Here is a 15,543-nt window from a genome sequence, read left to right on the forward strand (position 1 = left end):
TATGTATGCCACTCTATTAAAACAAAGTAGTATTTTATAGTTCAAAACACTGATGTCTATTTTAATATCTTGTAATCAAGGAAATTTGGTACTTTTTCTCTGATTTTTCATTATAGGTTCTCTATATGTACAAATGTGTTCTTAAAATTTTTATCTCTGTGGTACAGTGGCATTTTTGTAATTGTAAGGTGGTTTGTCTTTTTTTTCCTCTATGGCATAAATTTAATATAAAAGGGATTAGTGATGCTCATTTTTTTTCCCTTAGAATAAAATCAAATTGGCTGATTGATGCAAGATTGGACCAGTGATAAATCCTGCTTCTGCATTTAGATTGGAGGCCACAGATTCTTTGTCACATGAGTAGAGAGACTGCAGTTACTATTTTACTATAGTGCTGCTTTTTCTACACCAATTTCCATTTTATCCTAATTTCTGAAGTCACCCAGGGTGAGTCAGATCTGGTCAAGCCTGAATAAGTTCTTGAATCATCCTCAAATGAGGGAAAAAATGAGTCAATTTAGAGAACGAAGCAAGTAGAGACAGCCACTATAGGCATGAAGCAACCACAAAGCTTTATATGGTTCCATGGAAGAGAAGGTCCACCCAATGAGTCAGGGATTAGTACAACTGGATTTCAGGGCTCTTCCAATAGCAGAGCTGATGAATGGCCAGAAGAGAGGTACAAGGGCTATGAGTGTGGAGGAAAGGTGGACCAATGCTTATGTTACATGATTGGTTTTGGATTAATGTGAAGCAAGACACCCAGAAGGGAACTGTTTTGAGCTGTGCCTTGAACTTGAACATTCTTTTGTGGGGAATCTAGGATAATTAACAACATGGAAATAGGCAATTAACTTAAAGCTCTGAAGGCAGGTGATGAGGCTGTGACATGTCTTACACTGTAAGAACACAATTCCTTGTATTCATTAGCATTTTTTTGTTGCCAAGTGTATCAGCCTGGGTACACATATTGCAATTAATAAATGTGCTTTCTCAATAGGTCTGGGAAAATCTGTGCTGCTGTCATATACCACAGGGAATAGTTACTATTTTGCACAAATTGCTGTTAGTTGTGGGAAAACTTGTCACACAGAGACCCAGAAAACAGCAAAACTTGATGTAACACAGTAACGTGTCAAACGTAATGTTTAAATATGCTTTATTTTTTTTATAGTAGTGCTTTCTGGCTGTTCATGATCATAGGCAAATACAGTACATGTGCTGAGTCAAGAATCAAGAAGAGTTACTCTAATACAGAGTTGACTCTGAGTGGGGCTACAAAATTTGGTGAAAATTCCTTATGTAAAGGCAGGACCTCAAGATAATTTTAATTTACAGTCAGGTATGTGTTAAGACAAAATCATTTTCTTTTAGCTCTTTTCTCCTCATTTGTAGCCTATTGCTGGTACCACATTACGACAGTGTTCTTTGCTAGTGCAGTAAATCTGGAGACCTAATGGTGCACAAACCCCTTTGAGGACAGCACTGACTTTTAAAATATTCATTTCTATGCGGATCAGGGATATCCCAGTCTGCTTATAATCAGAGGAAGAAGGAAGGAGACAAATAATCACTGAACATGGCTGTTTAGGGAGCAATTTCTGTCAAAAAAACAATCAGCAGCAAAGGTGGATATGCGCTGGCCCTGCACCCCCAAGCACAAGTAAGAGTGATGTGGGCTTGTTTGGTAGCTATAATAAGTATAATTGCTTCTTTCTATTCCTTCCTCCTCTAGCCAGCTGCTTCTCCTTCACTATGCTGAGATGCCTGTTGTTTCTCTCTGCTAACTGCTGAGTAATGCAGGGCTACTGAAACGTGCCAGACCAACAGCAGTGGGATCTGCACTTTTTTATTTATATCCAGAGTGCAGGTGTATCATCAGTCCTGACACTGCCTCTTGCTACACTGGTGAGATACAGCCCTGACCTGCAGAGACAAATCACAAAGCAGAGGCTCCTTCAGAGGAGTTCAGTCCTTAGATATTTTTCTGTTTGTCAAAATGGTGCCAGCCATGGTAGTGAATTTCGTGCTCTGGAAAGGCAGTACAACTCTACTTCCAGCCAGTGATCCAGGCAGACAGAGATCAGTTCACAGCTTGAATTATTCCAAATGGAATAGACCTTTGTGCTATGAAATCAGTTTGCAGCAAGTCTTCAGCCACTGGGAGTTGAACTGACTACCAAATTTATCTCACCCAGGCTTAATGAACAGTCATCAGGTAGTAATGGTCCTACCAATCTTGATTTAAATATAAGTTATAGCAGGGGTTGGATTCCATATCCCTAGAGTAATTTATTGTGCCATCTAAACCTCATCAGAGTGTCCTGGTAAAAATGATTTAAGCTAACGCATTGTACTGCATGTTGGCAAGCAGCTAAGGGAACCTGTGTAGCAGTTACTATGGCTCAGTGGTAACTTGTTAACTCACAGTAACTTCATTGTGTTCCTTAGTCCTGTGTTTTATTCAGATAGATCCATAACTCTTGACTTTTTTTTAATATCTGAATAACTACACTAGTATGGGTGTTTCCATCAATGCCACCCTTAGTGGGTAAATTCCAGATTATTTTTTTTTTATGAGATATTTAAACATTAATTTATGACAGTGAAGCAAAAACCCAGCCAAATAAAAATTATGTAAACTAATATCTGACCCTGTGTGAAAAAATAATACAGAGGCCACAGCAACTCCAGAGCTGGTTCAGCCAAGCAATGTCACATAAAGCTCTCTTTCTCTTTAATTTTTTATTTGGATCATGTCTGTATGTAGGTCACAATGACTTAAAAGAAAAGGCACTAACCAGAAAAAACCCAAACCTTTCAAAAAATACCATTGTAGGAGAAGGATGCTTTCTTAAACAAAAGACTGAAAATGTTAGTGCTGACAGGATTTCACTGTTCACTGCTGTCTCAGTTAGTTGTCACTCCAGTTACCAGTGACTGAGCACAGAGGGACCTGCACTAGTCATGTTCTCAGCTTGCCTGTCTCCTGCTCACAAGCTTATCCAGTGCACAGCAGCAAGATACTATGATACTGCCATTTCTCTTCCTGACTTTTTGTGCTGTGATGACCCCATATAAATAAATTCTAGCTTCATCATCCTCCCTCAGTATAAAAGATGTGAAACCTCTCACTTCTGCTCCCTGCACTGGTCTGTATTTCTGCTTGCCTTCAGACCCAATTACAGGTTCCGGACAAAAACCTGCTGCTGCTTCCACCCTTGTGAATATCATCCAGTGGCCAATAGCCACCCTAGTGATTCTGTGCTTCTCTGCAAGAATTACTCCTTTATGCAGGGACCTACAGAGTCCATACATCTTTTCTGAGCAAAGTACTTTTTCTTACAGAAGCCTAACATTTCAAAGGTGTGAACAGAGCAGGATAATTTTTATATATAGTTCTTTTCAAACAATTGTGCCAGCCTGCCTGTTTTCCAGGCTCCAGAATACAGCAGATTAGTGGTTTATATCCAGCATACCCTCAAATAATATCCCGTAATCACAGCAGATTGTAACAGAAACTCAACAATCATAAGAGAAGGTGAGAGCTAATTTTCAGATGTGCTGAGCCCACAGACCTCACTCTCTGACCTTGATGAAAGTACTAGCTCAATTCCTCTGGCATTCACAACTTATTATTTGTAAAGGATAGTGGCAGCTTCAAAAGTGTACTAGAATGGGAAAGAATTAGGAATTAATAATCACAAAGGGCTCAAGAAATTTGTATTTCAATCCCTGGAGACAGACCTTGCAGATCAAATCAATATCAGAATGTCCTCATTTCACTTCTCTTTGCATTAGCAAGCTGAGAGGGGTTTTTATGATAAAGCCTGATCTAGCCACCATTGTGTCTTTCCATGCAGGAATCATTATTGTGGCTTATTCTGCATGAAGAATCCTGCATTCTAGCAAGAATCAAAATGGAAAAAAAAAAAAACAAGCACATTGGAAACAAAAGTCAGCCCACCTTGAACCAAGGCAACATGAGGTTTGTTGCAAGGCAGTCCCCAGCAACCTGAAGCCAAACAGAGCCCCTTGTGTTAACAGAGAGTAAACTCAAGCCGAGATGAGAGTGGCTTGTTTACAGAATGTCAGCAGGTGCTTCTAGCAACAGAAAATCTTTGAAAGTGGGTGGAAGACTTGCTGGGAAACAAGTGCAGTGTAGCATTTTCAATCAATACATTTAATAATCTGCCTATATCTCGAATTTTGTAAATACAACAAAAATTGCAGTATCATGCAGGAAGAGCTTAGGTATTTTGGTTTCTTTAAGCTCCCATCTTTTAGAACACAAACTGCAACTACCCTTATAAGCCACGGATTTTGGCACAGAAGTCCATCTGTGCGATGCTTGAAGGTATATTCAGCTAAGCAAATTAAAGCTTTTTCACTAGGTGGCAGTATGGCTTATGACACAATGTCCCCACCTGGCTTTCAGACTGCTCTGGAAGGCCATGCCTACTCTGGAGAAACATTCAGAGAAAATCAGGCTGGTTTTAGAACCACCTCCGCATGCTCACCAGGGGAGTCACAAGGATAATTCTGGGCACTAGAATCGTGGTGCGAGTTGGTTTTAGACTTTGTGCAAATTTCATCAAAGTATTTTCCATATGAGGAATCAGAATATTGGGAAATTGGCACCCTATCCAGTCACTGAACTAAGCATACAGATTTTTAAGCATCCTGAAAATAAGTGATATTTAGGTTTTTTCTTTCCTACTGCTCTCTCATAATTTAAGAGGAAAACAGCTGTTGTTTGTTACTATGAAGTAAAGAAACATCAAAGTGGAAGTTCAGATTTTGAAGTGTTTTCCAGCTTTTCTTTCTGATTTCAGAAGGAAACTTTAAGAGAAATATGGCTTATGCCATAGTTTAAGATAAAATCACAGCTGCTAACCACAGTCTTATTTTCCCAGTTTTACATCAGTGTTGTTTAGTTAATAACAGCAAATTTATTGCTGACCTACTCAAGAATAAATAAAACCATTGGAAGATGGACACTACAGGCTAGATGTATTAAAAACAGTTATTAACAAGCATTTATTTCTCCTCTTAAATACATTTAAGGAAATATACAATTTCAGACTGTTGTAAAATATGCAGTGAGATGTGACTGTGTGTCATGCACATCAAAGCATAGCTGAGGCCCAACAATGCAAAGAAAACTGGCTTTTCTGGTATTTCAAGAAAAGAAACTCATCCTTCTCTACATCACATATTTTCAAACTTTCTGTCTTTGCACAATTAGCCTGCATCAGTATTGTCAGCGTGGCACATCATAAACACTGCACTGTCATAAGGAAAATACTCAAATACTAGTTTCTTATGCCTGCCTTTGAGGCTCTTTAAGACAAAATTCTTGCTTGCTTGGCTTACGGAGGTAGCAAATAGGTTATCACCATCAGCAGGTAGTTGCCTGTTCCACCTAACACTTCAAGTGGGCTGCAGGAGAAGACAATAGAGGAAAAGCTTGAGAGAGTGAAAGAGATGGAAGGGAATTAGCAAACATGATTTTAAAATAGAAAGAGTCAACTGCAAAACAGATGTGCTTTAAAAAAAAAAAAAAAAGTAGTATCTAAATTAATGTTGTCTTTAACAAAGATACAGAAGCTGCAGCTGAAGGAATCTTTTGAAAGAGCAGAATGTATCTGTGCATGGGGTTTATGTGCACACATAAAGCAGCAGGCTTTAAAAGTGCAATAGTTAAGAGGTTCAAAGAAATTGGTGGAGATACAGGGCAAAGTGCTGGAGAAACCATTATATCTAAAAGATAAAGTGTTGTCTATTGTTTTAACTGACAGCAGTGAATCAAGATTTCTGGCTATTAATCCCATGTCATATGACCTGGGGCAAACTACATAATCTGTATTTAAAATACAGTACTATTGCTTTAATGTTGGAGGGCTGTGGAGCAGCAGTCTGGAAAGCAGTCTGCTGTGTTTATTCCATGCATACTGAACTCTGAGTAACCCTTGCAGGAGAAAGAGTTCCCCTGGCAGGCCAAGTGGTGAATTGGGCCTTTCTTTAGCTCTGCAGCTTCGTAGCTTTTTTACATCAGTAACCATTGATGATCCAGATACAGAGATGACATTACAGGAGTAAAGATGCATGAATATAAGTAAGTTGTGAAACTGCAGTATCTTAAGGTGAAAAAAAAGGCTAATGTCTTCCATGTTGGAAATAAGAAAATATGGTGTTGGCATTTTCAGTAGAAACAGTCTGTATCAAAGTAAAAAATGTATTTCAATTTATTGGAATGACTTAACTGTAGCTGTGGAAAGGGGGCTTTCAGGGCATGGTACCTTCCAAATACCTTGTAGCTAAGAAAGAATTTGATTTTTTTTCTTGGTGGTGGTGCTGGTGTGTGATGGTGACAGCCTGTTGTATTCAGTTACCCTCTGTGCTATCAGTTTCTATTAGTATTTAAAGTAGGTACAGTGCACATTTATTTTATATTGGTATGTAGCTTCTTTCACCCTTTGGTGATGACTGAGGATTGCCTGTAAGACCTCAGCCATGTGATGGAAGTCTTCAAATTAGACTAGATTACCTTGAAGATAAGCTCCCATTTGGAGCTGTGTTATTCTGGTGTGTCAGCAATCACAATCATCTAGATACCATCAAGTTATAAAATCTCTACAACACATCACATGAACTATGTAGATAAAGGGGGGGATGACTATTGGTTTTTAATTAGAGAAGAACATTCAAAAGAGTAATTGCAATGATTCCTATCTTTAGAGTTGTCAGAACTATTGTTACTTTCCATTAAGACTTCTTGTATAAATATATGGAAAAAAGAGGTACATAGAGGTAGTATCTTTGACTCAGTTTGCTTTTACCAGAAGTCTCTGCAGATAAGGTTGAACTACAACTTTCATTTCAGCAACTTTTTAAAAATTGTCTGCATTAGACTAAAACCATTCAGGTTCAAAATGTTCCATAGTGGCTCTTAATCCAAAGATGATATTTCAAAGGAATCTTAACAGTTATATTGGAAGCCAAACTGATAGTGGCCACCATTAGTTTTACTGTGTATTTTCAGATTACATGAATCAAAACTGGCATAACAAAAATCTTCAAGTCTTCTGTTACAGTTGTTACTAAAACTTAAATATCAAGATACCTTCCTATTTCTGATATCAGTCTCCATTTGCCTTGAATTGAATGCACTTGATCATTTTTAATAAGGTAACTAATTAAAGGGAAAAATCTCAAAGAAGTAAAACAACAATTAGTTTCACAAGAAGATGCTGGTATCAGTTTCACTGTAAAACCAAAACATTTTAGTCTGTTAATGACCTTGGCTTAAAAGCTGGGGAGTATACCAGTGAAACTTGTTGTTGAGCTGGAAATTGTTACAGGTCCCAGTCACCTCTATGCCAAAAAATTATCTGAAATTGGAGCAAGTGAGTAGGAATACTTGGCTAATAAGAGGAAGAAAATGTCTGTCATTTCAGAAGGGTCTGACACTCTGGCATGGCTTAGCCCAATTTCTTTACCCTAGAAAAAAAGAGGATGCAACTGCTTTCTAGAACATTTTGGGGTAAACTCACAGAAAGACGTTCTGCTTAAGAGAAGGGGCAGTGCTGGCAAAAGTATAAACAGGCTTAGAATAACCATGCATTAATGTAAACTAGAAATTAAAGGAGTATTTTTGCGTACCAGGGAGTAATCTGCATGCTACAATAACAAACACAAGAAATTGTATGGATTGCTATCAGTTCTAGAAGAGACTGAAATAATGACAGATTTCCCCCCCATTCTGTGTTTTGGTGCTTCTGAGTCCAGGACTGCTGACTTTATTTACTTGGGTATTGGACTTTGAGGAAACAATAGTAGATGATGAGTTCAGAGAATTTGTACTGAGTCTTCAGCTTGCATATAATTTGTTCATTGAACCTGAATAGACACAGGTCGCTTGCTCAATTAGCATGAGCATATTTCTGCTTTTCCTTTCCAGAACCTGGCTTACAATTATCAGGTTGGATGTCTTTATTCTTTTAATATAGATCATACATTATAACTCAAACTATGATTACAGTGAGCATTTTTCAGTGGCATAGCCACCTCATACCAATATTCCACCAGCTGCTTGTTCCCCTCTCCATGCCAATACTTGCATTATGCTGTTACAGCTGTTTATGTGATCATGCAAAGAACTGGATTAGAGTACTGATCCAGCTGGAAAATACCTTTTTATTTTATCTTTGGTATTTTTAATTCAAATCAGGCCCTGGTTCCGTTTGCTACACTACTGCATAAATGGTTGTGCCAGCACAAAGCAAGAGGTGGCTCAGGAGCAGCTAGGAAGGAGTCACTGGAGCAATTTAGGCAGCACTGTCAGGTCCTCAGGCTGCTCTCCATCACTGGAGGGGTTGCAGTCACTGCTGGGCTGATGGAAGGGCTGCGTGTTGGTGTTGATGATAATGCTGGTCCTCTTCACCTCCTCTCTCATGCCTCCTGTGATACTGGCAGGGTGTGACCATGCAATCGATACAGTTCAGATAACCAAAGCAGCTGAAAACTGAACACTAAAGCACCTGAACACTAAGCACTTTGTTTGTTTAGGTTTCTGTCTTTTTAATTGCCCAAACTAGACCTCAGCCATCCCATTGAGGTAGCACACAGGAGATCAGAAACACAAATCAGGGGCAGCAGAACCACACACTTCTTACAGAATCTATGTCAGCTTGTACAGCTGGAATGAATCACTTGGTTATCTTGCTCTCTGGAAACTACTTTCTGGAGATCCGAAGAGACTAAAGGTTTCCCTGATAGAGTGTTTTGGCAGGAAAGAATCAAATGTCATTTTAGGCAAGTGGCAAAAATACTGGATTTTTGGAAGGCCTGTCTTCCTCTCCTGAAAATGTTTCTATCTCTCAGCTTCTGCTATGATCCTCTCTTCCCTGTTTTTGTTAGGCAGATCCTACCCATCAGAATGTCACATCTGGGGCAAGGACAGAGTCTGTACTGTGTTACCTGTAGAAGTCCTGTAGAGCTGGCTGGTGCATTTCTGTTAAATATTTGGACTCTGTACAAGCACTACCTTTTCAATAGTTCGGCCACATCTTGTTGGTAATTACTTTTATACTGTGTATGAGTTTAGAACAGTAACACCTAGTACTCTACTAAATGGATACTTAATAAGGCAACATTATCATAGGACTCCCATGGAATTACACATTACATTAACACCAAATGAGTTCATTCTGAATTCATTATGAATGATTACTCTGAATACCAAAGGAATTAATAATCATTAGCCATTTACTATAGAGGGTTGCTAATAATTGCCAGATACAGATGTATTAAGAATTTCCTGATCAAGTTTCATTCCAAAAGCATCATTAACTGTAACTTTCTTTTCACTGGAGAGTTCCTACTTCTATTCTGAATCTGTACTCCTTGTTCAATTGCATTCCAGTTCTAAAAGCACTTCAAAGGTAGTCACTCAGCCTAGTTCATTCACTAATGAAATTACTTTCCTTATCTCCGTTTTGTTTTTGAGTGTATCTAACTCAGTTGGCTTTATACAACACGTCTGAAAGGTTAATAAACTTTAAGGCATGCTAGGAGACATTCAAGGGCAGGGTGACTTCAACATGACAAAAGAAGGCAAAAGCATTATATTTATGACTTTGTGGCAAGTAAATTCTGGAAGAAAAGATATCCAAGGCTTTTGATTTGATTCCTGAAAGTTCCCTCTGTTCCTACTAGCACTAGAAGACTCAGCTGTTTTGCATATCAGAGGTAGCTGACTTGGGAGACAAAGGGAATCAACTGCTCAATTTAGATGAACTTTTCCTTTGGTTCTAAGCTTCCACAAGAGTTTTGCTTCTTTGACAACTTATTCATACTGACTGTCTGCAACAGCCACATGGTTGCAACTCACATGATCCTGATAAATTCAAATACAGTGTTGAGACTTTCTGCATAACTTCTCCTTGTAGCTAGTTGTCTGATTCCTGCCAGTAGTCCTCACTATATAAATTTAAATATGAGATTTGCTATGTACTGATGTTAGGTCAGTGACTCAGGTAAGCATAACTGTGAATGCAAGTGTTGAGGTTGTTTTTGGTTTTTTTCCCCACTCAGTGGTTATGCTAAATCCTTGCATTCTGTCTGCAAACAGTGCTGCTCCATCTAAGCATGCCCACCCTTATTTGTGTTTCTCTGTGGCAGCTGAATCTACTCAATGGTTTCCACAAATGCCAGCCTGCCACAAATAGCATTTGCACATCAAGTTAGATTCATTACATTGTGTTGAAGATAGTTCAGCTCTAGATGATTCAGGGGAGCCAGCATTTGGCCTTTGATCTACAATGTTTAATTAAATCTGTATGAAGCAGCCCTGTGCCTTTTTGGCTGACAGGATAGCAACACCAATTTTTGCATGACTCTCATCAGGCTAATTGTAATGATTTCAGGGGATTTATTTTTTTTCTACAGTTGGAGAATGAGGGGACTGGCGATTAATCTTCGAGATTGAGCTGTGGCACAGGGCTAGTTGCAAAGCCTGGCGTGCTGTAACTGCAATCAGGGGGTTACATGGTTGAGGTGGGGTTCCAGTGTAGAACATGCTGCCTGGAAAACGGGCCCTGGCAGTTGGCCACCAGATGGCAGACACAATCTCCTATAGAATAATGGGATTTTCTTTGACCTGCATTAAGAACAGCTGCATCTTTCTCCATTGAAAATGATAGATAGTGCCAAGTACACTGAGGATAGTGGCCACTTCCTGAAAGCTGTTTTCAGCTTTTACATCAGGAGCTTTTTGTTTGTTTGCCTTTCTCTGTTAGGATTCTCACCTTGTGCCAGGGAAATATCTTTCATTATTCCACTCATCTCAGTTATAGCTGTTAATTTAGTTCGGTTTGAACTGAGTTCTGTTAAGCAGAAGTACAACATAACCAAGGTTGTTTGCAGCAGGCTCTACATTGTAGTAGTTAGAAAGTATTAAGTATATGTATTTAAAAATATATATATACAAAGACATAAATACATTTATTCTAATTTATTCTCATTTTTTACTGGATAGTTCTGGAGTTCTCTGCACCATTTAGTTCAATGCCCAGCCCACTAAGGATGAGCCACTGCAGTAGAGGTAGGCAAAAGAGATATTACACACTCACAGTTCTGAAGAGGCAGGAAGATCACAAATACTGTAAATGCAAAGTGTGAGGTCAATACATGGATACAGGTTTTAGCTGAAACTGAAGAGATAGGGACTTGGATGACTAACCTTAGGAATGGTGCAAGTGACTGTAACTTCAGTAAAGTCAGAGGGCCTCCATTCCTTTATTCTTGAAATAACCATTGTCCTCATTCAGTATGTGGAATATTACTTAATGAAATTCTTTATTCTCCAATGCACTATTAAATTCCATTACATTTTGTAACCAAAATAAGGCAAGAATGAAAATGAGGATTTATTTCAGAAAAAGTGAGCAGAAACATGGGTGCAGATTCACAATGCACATTAAAAACTCCTCTGCACAAACAGGAACAGATGATGGCATGTTTGTTCAAAACTTGTTCTAAACTGATTCTCATCCTGAGCAGCCAGGCAGAGCAAGAACATTTGTTACCACGGTGTAGCCTTACCTTTACTGTTTGGATGGATGTTTGTAACCTGCTCTGGAACTCTCGGTGGATGAACTCATACTTAGTCTGTGGCAAGAGTGACCCACCCAGTCAAATAGTTATTCATTGGTAATTTACTGTACCACACACTGGCTCTATGCCTACCACTTTCCCACTGCTGGCAAGCTCTAAGAATTGTATCGTTGTGTTGATGTCAGCATTTTGTTATCATATCTCAAGAAATCTATCAATAGATTTTGATCTTTATAGAAAGGGAGAGAACATAAAAACTCAAGTACTGTTCATACAGTCTGATAATCTTTTTCTTGTTCCACAGAACCGTGGCATTTTTCTTATCCAGTTTGATCTATCTTTCAAGGTCCATGTGGTGTTACTACACCAGTGGCATTGTTCCCCAATAAGTTTTATGTGAACAGAAGATTTTATGGCTTGAGTTCATTTACCTTCGTCACAGGGTTATGCATGCCTCGCTGGGACTCAGAGCCTAGTGCAAGACAGAGGCCTTCAGGACTCAGCTAACCTGAGGTCAGTCTTGCCTGTCACCCACTCTCCAAAAGCACATTTGGGGCTGGATGCTGAGTACCTTTCAGTAGATGTATACAGTATGTACATGGGGCCACACGGAGACAGCAAGAGCCTTAACCAGGGCATTGCTCAGCCAGTTGTGCCAAGCAGCTGTAAAGATTCTCACAGCCCAGAAGTGGAGCAAGTGTAAAATTCCTCAGGTGACTGAAAGTAATTGGTTGCTCAGAGGTCTCCTTGTTTGCTTCTAAGGACTTGTCATTATAAGAATATTTAAATTCATGTGCTATCCTGCGGACACTTGTTTAATACCTGGACTTAGAATTTCTTACTGGCTGCATCATCAATTCACTGTATCATAAGATCTGGTAGATCACTTGTTCTCAGTGTTTCAGTTTTCTAAAATACAAAATATTCTTGATGAAACTTTCCTTTAAATGGTATTTTCAAATCTGTGTATGATTGAAATTACTAGAGGTTTTGTCTCTGTTTTAGCTTAACTGGTATCTACTTAGCTCTACCATAGCAATAAGAACTGAGGTTTCTAAGTATGTGCAACCACTTCATTGTTTTCTGAGCTAATGCTGGTTTTCTTCGTACAAATAGGGCCTAAGCATCTGGGTTCAGCTGATAAAGAAAGTTTTTAGTTTTCTCCTCCTGCACAATTGGTCATTGAGTTCAGCAATCCTGGGATTAAGATGAAGGAGTTCTAATTAAAAAAAACTAAGTGTCAAATATGGCTGCAGGACAGTCAGAATAATTTTACAGACACTTAAATCAAAAATGCAGAGGAAACTCTGGTAGCAAAACAAGTTTCTCTGTTCCTTCCCTGATTCTTACAAATTTATAACTGATACAGAAACCCCAGTTTCATACTTTTCTCCCACACTGCTGTTTTGAATTCTAATCACAGGATGTGGAAAATGTTCAGAGGGAAGGTGTATGGCTCTCTTCTATTTCAAGTATGGAGACATCCTTTTAATTGCCTGCAGACAGCAGATGGTATGGCTTTTGTGGCATCATGAACTTCAGCACAATGTAGTCAGGCACTGCACAGCATGGAACAATTTAAAGCTGAGTAAATATGGGGAGAGTGAAAGGTTAGGAGTGGGAAGGCAGTAATTCCTGGGACATTTGTTCTATTTTTATTTTACAAATTCACCATGATTTTGTTATGCTTCACTCCTGTTTACTTTCTGCATCTGTTCCAGAAAACTGCTTTGGTGCCAGGAACATACACCCAAACAAATAGTTTTAAAAGGATTGTTGTCAGCTTCAAAAGTCACATCTCCATTTGAAAGTTTTATGTTTTCTTTCATAAGATGTAAGATTTTGAAGTTACTTTCTCTCAGACTTCAGAAGAGGAAGTAGGTAAAAAAAAAACAACCACCCAAAAATAATATAAATTCCCAACTAATACATATGAAGAAAGATCTTTTCCAGTCCACAGGTGTAATCTCTCACAAAACTGACTTGGAATTTTCTGACGATTTTCCTGGTCAGAAAATGATTCTTCATTAGAAGTCCCGTCTTGTCTGATTCAGACTTTTCAGCCATCACTCTGTGTGTTATTCTGGAATCTCTCTCATTTTACTCCTCTAAGAAAAAGTTCTGAAATTGCAAAAATTTTCCTAAATCAGGAAATATTTTCCTGTTCAGACCTTGTGTGCCCTGTGTATTCTGTAGTTGATTTAAAGGCTCACACACAGCAGAGGCTTTGCATAAAATTAAGCAGATTAGTAAGTACAAAAAAAAAAAAAATATATATATAGAGAGAAGATTTTAAAAATTGAGTTGTAACATGCCATGATCATTAATATGCTATTAAATATATATGTATATATAGCAAATATATTTAATAAAACCTTAACACCCCCCCTCAACAGATACTAATTTAAGGAGTTATTGTGCACACTGGTATGCTATGATGAAGTGGTTGGGTATGGGCTGTCTATTTCTAGCTCCTCTTGCATTTCACACTGGTATGACATTGTCTTCATCCAGTCCCCAATCTGTGAGGCTACATCAAGACACAGCCAGTTGGTGACCATGCAAGAGAGAACCCATAGGAGTCAGGGTTCACTGAGAGGCACTGTTCTGTCCCAACCAAGCAGAACATTTTGCACACTACACAACACTCTACAATGGGCAGGATTTAGAGCACAGGCTGAGGGAGTGTACAACTTGACTGTGTTAACTCAAAGACGAAACTGTTAGATGTGGCAATGCTTTGGGTTTGTATAGTTTTACAGTAATGATATACTGTGATGTATGATATTTAACATTTTCCTGAAGTTTCATCCTATTACTGAACTTTAGTTTGTTCTCTGACACAGTGGAGTATGGATAAGTCCATTAATTAGAAATATAGAATGGTTACATAGAATACATCAACTTGAAAGTATACTAAGGAGAGCAGTGGTGAAGTTTAGTGGACCTTTGTTTTCCATGTTTTTTCCATGTTTCTATTCTTCTGTTCAGTTTCTTGACATTAAAATCATGTTGCATTATCATGTGGGATTAAACTAATTTCATTTAAGAAATGGAACCCACTTTACATACAGCTAAACTTGATGAACACTTTCATATATGTCTCCAGACTTTTATAAAACTGGAGAAAAGTGGATTTTTCAGTTCCTTCTCAAATTTATTACTTTAATTAAGTAAAACAGGATTCCAATCTACGATACAATTTTCATATAAATCCTAGGAAATTTTTTCTTCAGATTAAAAATTGTTGCTCTGTATCCTCAGCCAGTGGAGCTATGCCAATACAGAGCAGCTGGGGATTTCCTACCCTGCTATCTGTGTGTGGCAATGGATTCATTAGGCATAGGGCATATCTCCTCTATGCATTTTAAATTACCCAGCAGACTTCCCTGACTTTTAACATATGGTTATCTTATGTAAATCAGAGCTCTGTTTTTCCAAAATAAGTGTTGGATTTTTTTAACTTTGTGGAAACATTTGCTAAGCAATACAAAGCACTATTGGTCTCTTTATATTAAATAAGGTATGGGAACATGGTGCCACCAACTAATCTGTTGTACCTTACATCTAAGTAGTGTAAAATGTTTCATAATTCTTTTTTTCTCTGTGAAGATAAGGAAGGACACATGCCAGTGTATTAATTTACCCAGAGTCTTGTCATTGTTCATCTCCTATCAGAATTACTTAGGAATCTGTGCAGCTTGTTTTATATTTCATATTTTAACTAATATAGAGTATGATTCCAAACACAGCAAGGCTGTGATCTCAGGACATTGCTTTGAGGCTGATTTTCCCCTGTTTCATTATAACATATTTTACCAATATTCCATTCTGAATGCAAAACCAGTGGAATCATGAAAATAAAAATGTATCACTTTGTTTAAAAATGCATTAAAATTAAAACCAAGCTTTTGTCCTTGATTT

General features: G+C 38.3%; 1 protein-coding gene across 4 annotated transcripts in view; it reads left to right on the top strand.

The window, feature by feature from the left end:
• The window catches only part of FABP6 (fatty acid binding protein 6), an 83,604-nt gene that overhangs the window by 17,306 nt on the left and 50,755 nt on the right, over window positions 1-15,543 (top strand). The gene's annotated exons all lie outside the window — the stretch shown is intronic.

This window comes from Apus apus, chromosome 13, assembly GCF_020740795.1.
Source record: "Apus apus isolate bApuApu2 chromosome 13, bApuApu2.pri.cur, whole genome shotgun sequence".
Classification (NCBI taxonomy): Eukaryota; Metazoa; Chordata; class Aves; order Apodiformes; family Apodidae; genus Apus; species Apus apus.